Raw genomic sequence first — 7,279 nt, forward strand, 5'->3', positions numbered from 1 at the left:
CATTTATTAAACCAAGATATAACACTTATATTAAATATGCATGCATTTCAGCTAATTTTAAAATAGTATTTTATATTTCCATTATGAATACATGTTCACTGGAGGACATATGATAAGTACAGCAAAAGAATTTTTAAAAATCACTCATATATCACCCATCATTTCTCTACCCAAAAATAACTTCTCTGAATCTTTTGTGCCTTTTCCTACCAGAAAGAAAGCTGTTTGGGGGCAGGATTTTTATTTATTTTGTTCGATGCTCATTCTGTGCCTAGATTAGTACCTGGAATATATTAGTAGGCAGTTAATTAAAATTCATTGAAGGAGTGGATAAAATACTTATGTATATACATTTGTTTTTTTTTTTAAAGATTTTATTTATTTGTCAGAGAGAGAGAGAGAGCACACAAGCAGGGGGAGGGGTAGACAGAGGGTGAAGCAGGCTCCCTGCTGATCAGGGAGCCTGATGCGGGACTCAATCCCAGGACCCTGAGATCATGACCTGAGCTGAAGGCAGACGCTTAACCAACTGAGCCACCCAGGCGTCCCATATATACATCTGTATTTTTGAGTATATAATAGAATCAGTAAAATTTTGTACCTTGACTTTTTTTTTAGTTCATATAAGTGGTTGAAAGCATTTGCATTTTTATGTTATAATAAATTCTTTCTAACTACCATCATGATAGCATATGGCTCATGGAGTGAATATGCTGACTTTTTTGGACATTTAAGTGCTTTTCACACGTTGTTGCAATGACAAATAATGCTGTTGCAAACATCTCTTTGTACATATTTTCGTAATTTTTGAGAAATATCTTGTTCAGTTATTTCCCAAGTGAAATTATTGATTCAAAGATGTGAACAGTTCAAAATAGACACTCTTCTCCCCTCCCCTCTCTGTTACTCAGAATTTGAGTACATGTTGAATGTGTGGTCATCTATTGTCATTGGACTTCCAGCTTTTTTGTTTTTCACTTCAAAATCTACACATACACCAATTCACACACGTTAGGTGTGTTGTTCAGGCAGGTATGAATCCATGGGACTGCACAGCCCATGACGATCTTTCTTCTCAGCGCCCAGTAGCAACCACTTCTCTCTTCCTGGTCAGAATTAAGAGGCAGTTCCACTTTTTGCTTCTACTCCCTTCTGAGAGATGAAATTGTCAGCAAGACGAGTCAAGATTTTGTCTGATGCTCAGCTTTTTAGTATAATGAGATTTCTAGCAGACGTCTTTATAGTGGAAGTGCCCCCATTACTGTTATAGATTTTCTCTGTGACAGATTTTTAATCTGTGTTAGGAAAGCGACGTCCATATCTTTTGTCAGACTGGGCAGTCTGTCGTGGGCTCTTCTACTGTAATCCTTTAGTTTCTCTTTCTTCAGATGGCTTTCATCTTTCCCTGTCCATAGATTTCAGTATAGAAGCTATCCTTGTTAAAAATGAAACAGAAACATTTTCCACAAAAAAAGAACATAATGCATATGTAGGCCTAATTTTGGAGGTTGTATACATCAACTATGGAAAGCCTAAAAAATGATGAGAAGTAGAAAGAAGAAACCACCAAATAACCCACAATCCACAATTTTAAAGATGGTACTTGTTAACATTTTACCGTAATTCTTCAGGAGCTGATGTTTTCACTAGTGTGGCTGTATACATAGCGCTTGGCGTTGATTACAGTCTTGTACAAGTTACATTTCCCCGTTTTGTTTTTGTTTAGTTTCACATCGTTCATCACTAACTTCTCAAATCATCTGGAGCTACAAAACTCTTGTCAATATGATCAAACACACCAGATAATTTTGTTTTCTTCCTTCTCTTGATGACATCCTTTGGGAGGCCCTCTGGTCTCTGGCTCCAACCTGAATTATCCACTCTCTAGCCCTGCTGCATGTTGTCACCCAGAGCTCTAGAGCTCCTTTTGTCCCCCTCTTGCCTTGGATTCCATGTTTCTTTTCTGACTTACTCCCCTCAGCAGTTTCCAAGAGGAAAGTGTATAGGATGTGAAATGTTTGTGATCTTCCATATTGTTTAATTTACTCTTATATTTGAGAATAGTTTGTTTTTTTATACAATGCTTACAACATCCCTTCCAATTTTTTTTAAAGGCCCCATTGTGCTCTAGCTTCCGGGGTTGCTGCTGAGAAGTTTGACATGTCTCTATTCCTATCTTTCATATTCCTCCTATATTTTCTCTCTACAGGTAAGTTCTAAATCCTCATTTTACTCCTAGTGTTCTAATACTTCATCCTTTATTTTTAGTAGGGTAAGTCAGCCACACCCTCGCTGCTCCTGGCATTCTGTGTCTTTAATGTCTCCAGAAAGTAAATCTGTGTTCTTCTGGGTGGGGAAGAAGCAGTCAGCTTCCTTGGGGGCGTTGCTGCAGGGGGGAAGGGTGGTTTCTTCTGAATTTTATTCATTCATCTCTTGATTCATTCACTTATTTGTTCATTCATTTTTGTATTCAACACACACTTACTAAATACTGAAAATGTGGCAAGCATGGCACCTGGCAGTATAGGGAGACATGTTTTCTCCTCTCAAGGAGGTTACAGTCTGGTGCCTTTTACCTTTTATTAGCATTCTGATTATGTTTTTTTTTAGTACTTTTACTTAAGTATTACATCCTAATATATATCTATGTTTCGATACTCATTTTGATTTTACTCCAACCACTCAGTGTATCTTATTTTTTTCCATAACCTGATTTAACATTTATTGGTAGCACACTGTGCACATTCAGTGCTTGGGGTCCGGGATACACAGGGGAGGGAGGATGAAATCTCTGCCTGGACATTGCTCTTTGGTTCTCTCTATTTGCCTGTCCTGTGCTCCAGAGGCTGAGAGAACTCTGCAAGAGATTTCCTTTCCTCCAGGGCCCCTGAAAGTGAGCAGAGAACAAGTCTCTTCTTTTAGATTCATAATCTTGGATGGGATTTTCTTACCTCAGCCCTCTCCAATGCCAGGACTCCACCTGAGGGGGTCTTTATTCCTCCTCTTTCCCTGATCAGATGTGGATGGAATATGCCGGTGGTGCTCAGGAAGGTGGAACGAAGGATGGATGCTACTGAAAAAAAAACCAAAAATCTCCTTAGATGATGTTTAAAAAACTTAAAAAGACAAAAATTTGACAACTTAGCTCTCTATTCTCCCTTGAGCTAATGAAGGTCAGGTTCAGCCATGACAGTGGGCAGTGTCCCAGAGCAAAAATGAGGGGGAAAAGCCATTGATCAATGACATTCCACTTTTCTCTCTCAGTCACTCTCTCCACTTCTTGGGCAGCAGAATTGGAAAATGCCTTGTGGATTACTTTACCAGCTCTGACCTCTGTGGTTAAAATAACACTACAAACATGTCCTTGATTCTTGCAGTTTTCATCCTTTCTTACATGCATATGAGTTCGGGGGATTCTTAAATTCTTCTTGCCTACCAAAATTTAGAATGTTTTCTCAGAGAATTCTTTTGTGTATGTGTTTCAAAGGGACATTTGAGTTAGGATGCTCTCATACCACAATTTGTGATCATCTTCAAACCCAAGATTCAGGACAGAATATATCCATTCTCATCACAATTCATACTACACACATTTAAAATAATTGATTTGTATCTGCCAACATTTTTCTTTCTTGCAGCTTGTTTCTTTTTTATAGGGTTAACAGTTCAGAAAATTTATAATTTCATCCTCCTCTGTAAATGAATCATACAATTGGTTAAATCATAGTCAACATCAACACTCATATTTTTAATACCATTTTTAACTTTAGTCTTTTAAAATCCCTTTTTAATCATGGGTCTATGATGGGTTCATTAGAAAATAACAATAAAAATGCAAAAGAGAGCACAAGTAAATTCCAGTTCACAGTTGTGAACACTGATACATATTTTGTATGTTAAGCTATTGCCAACTTTTGATGGTAAAAGCTCTATCAATTTTGTACATTTTTAAACAAGGAAATGCTTTTTGAGATTTTGAACTTAGTTTAAGACATGTTTTTAAAGGGGCGCCTGGGTGGCTCAGTCGTTAAGTGTCTGCCTTCGGCTCAGGTCATGATCCCAGGGTCCTGGGATCCAGCCCCGCATCGAGCTCCCTGCTCCGTGTGAAGCCTGCTTCTCCCTCTCCCACTCCCCCTGCTTGTGTTCCCTCTCTCACTGTCTCTCTCTCTGTCAAATAAATACATAAAATCTTTAAAAAAAAAAAGACATGTTTTTAAAAATGGACTTTATATAATAGTTAAAGAATTTTATGTAAGGTGAAATAGAATTAGGAGGGATGAGACAACTTCAAAAATTCTTCACAAATTGAAAAAACTTCTTATTTTTACTTAATATTTTTAAAGTACCTAATTACACAATATGATAGTTATGGTTCTATATGCCATAAAATGTTAAATATCTAAAATGTTAGCAGATATGTCATGATTAAACACCCTTTTAATAATACAAACATAGGGAATGACTTTATTTTGTTTTTGTATTACCTAAAACTTCAGCCAGTTAATCTTATCAGCTGCATTAGGCAGTGTTTGCCCAGAGATTCTCAAACATCAGTGCTGTCATTGCAACTTGACATGGTCATATGACTAAGTTTAGAATCTATTTTTAAGCAGTAATGTCTGTTATAGTCCTTCTTTGTAGCTCAGTATATTCTCCCCACACTTACCCATGTTGACTTTGCTTAGAAACTCCTAGATACTTAATCGCTGCTTCTTTGTCGCATTTACTATTTACTCATTTACTCTAGTCATTTTAAAGAAGTAAATGTTCTCCAGTGAATGAAACCTAAATGTATATTCACTATTTTGTTTCACAGACCCAATTATTGTACACTTCTTTCTTTTTTATGATTAATAACAAATATTACTTTAGTAACCAGAAACATTGACAAATGCGATCTTAAATGTAGCCAATATTATTTTGAGTCAATCATATTGTTTCCCATGTTTTTGTGGAATCCATGATGCTAATGATCATGATCTATTTTATTACCACATTCTTTTCTATGTGATCAAGCTACCACTTTCAATTGTTTTACCTGTTTTTATATGCCTTTCCAATGTCCCAAACCTTCAGTGGTTTGGTGATATTTAGAAATAATTATATTCTACTGATCATTTTATGCCTTCATCAACTTACCTCAAACTGTTTCCTCAAATTGATGGTGACTTTTAAAATTCTGTCTGGTAGCTGCATGTTCACGTGCTCCAGTTGGTGTTTCATTAACACATTATAATTTTGAGAGTGTTTTCTGGTTGATTATCTTTGGCAAATACCATTATATTTTAGTAACATAGTATATTGGTTATGACTCTGTGGTTGAAATTAGCAGAAAACAACCTGATTCAGTTTAAGCGAAACAAAGCAATTTATTAAGTGGAGGCAGGATTGTCTGAAGGACAGGAAGGGGCTGTAACTAGAAACTGGAATACTAAGAACTCAGCTCTCTTGGTTTTGCTTTTTCCCTTTTGTGACTATTTCCTTCTTCTCTTCTTCTCTTTCTATCTTCTCCTCTTCCCTGCCCCCTTCTCCTCTTTCTCTTTCTCTGTTGGCCTCTTCTATTTCTTTATTCACAGGGCAGAATATTGCCAAGCCACATCTCCTGAGTTTTTGAGCTCCAACTTCAATCATACATAGGACTTCTTTGTGGTTCTCAATTCTGGCTTCAAATTACCAGAAGTATCTGACTTGTCCAATTTGGATCAGGTGACACTTCTGATCCAATTATCCATAGCCAGGAGGGCAGGGTCAATGTACAAATATGGCTGTCAAGGGCTCACTTATAAAATGGTGACCAGGTCCAAGAAAAAGAATGGGTCATATGGGTTGAAAACCCAAAGGGTTATGGTAATACACCACAATATAGCAATTTCTGAATCCCCAATTTTAATTTTTTCCATCATATTCAAATGTCACCTTTATTTCTTCGAGTCTCCAGGAAATACTTATGTTATGGTGATAGGTCAAAATAAAATCAACCCTGGTTTTCATTAATTTGTAGAAAAGTTATACACTTCTTAATCTAAATTATTCAATTCTTAATTAACATGAGTTAATATATGTTAAGCATTTAGAATAATGCCTGACACATGGTAAGCACCATGCACGTGTTTGCTCTTATTCTTATATTTATTTATTCATTCATTCTGTGTTTCTTATGTGCCAGAAATTATACTGAAGGTTGGGGATATAATGTTGCATAAGACTCTATTAGTTTCTACCTTCAAGGAATTCAGTTTAAAATACATCTAGAAATATGACAATTAAACTTTTGCCCCAAGGGATTTAAGTAAAATATAATTGATGATAGATATGTTATTTGCAATGTAAGATGTGACTAAACCTTGTAAATGAAGCAAGATTTATCTTTGATGTCTCTCACGTCATCTTCTGCATGCCGCTTTCTTTCCATATCCTTCTTCCCCACTCTCAATAATAATTGTTTGTGACTCCAAAGTTGCACACATGGGACTTGTCTTCTGCCTAGCCCTTTAGGATCTAACCTTTTCAGAAAGCTTCTCTCTTTCCTGTAGATTTTGTGTCTCATTATCCAATTGCCTGGATAAATCACCAACTAAATAGTCAGAAAGGATATTTTGAATTTTAAAGTGTTGGGGCCCATTGCCCCCTCTCCCACCTATTGGGTCTGGTGGGATATGGGGGAGAAGGAGAGAGAAGGTGGAAGAGTCTGTCTGAGAATAGACCATGTCAGAGAATTGAAGCCAGAAGCCCAAGTGGTCAACCTGAGAGAGGAAAAACTGATGTACATCAAGCCACTCGCCGGATCAATGTGGCACATTGATCAGTGATACAGAGGACAGGCCTGGAGCAGGGGTGAGATATCCCAAACAACTCAAGCCAAGGTGAATACTGAATGGGGTAGTAGAGTATGAAGAGCACAAGGAGGACTGAATATATGCCTGCTCAAGACTGGACTGAAATCCTCTCAATGCTCTTCTGTTTCCTTTTAGACCAGGAAGGCACTTTGCTAAACAAGTGGCTATGCTACCTGAATGTAAACACTTTCAAAAGGACGAGAAGAAGCCTACCCTGCAAACCTCTGGTTAAGAGCAGATGGGATAATTTACAAGGGGGCCTCTGCTCTGGGAAGGGCCAAAGTCTGTTGGCAGGGCAGCTAGAATTCCCTTGCTTCCTAACGCATTATGCGTTATCTACCTGAAACTTCGAATCCATGGTTATTCTCTCCGTGATCCTGTCTCGTGATCTGACTAATCCTTCTCTCTACTTTGTTTTTCGTAAGTGCTTCTCTTCAGTCTGT

This window comes from Phoca vitulina, unplaced genomic scaffold (genome assembly GCF_004348235.1).
Source record: "Phoca vitulina isolate PV1807 unplaced genomic scaffold, GSC_HSeal_1.0 scaffold4, whole genome shotgun sequence".
In the NCBI taxonomy this organism is placed as follows: domain Eukaryota; kingdom Metazoa; phylum Chordata; class Mammalia; order Carnivora; family Phocidae; genus Phoca; species Phoca vitulina.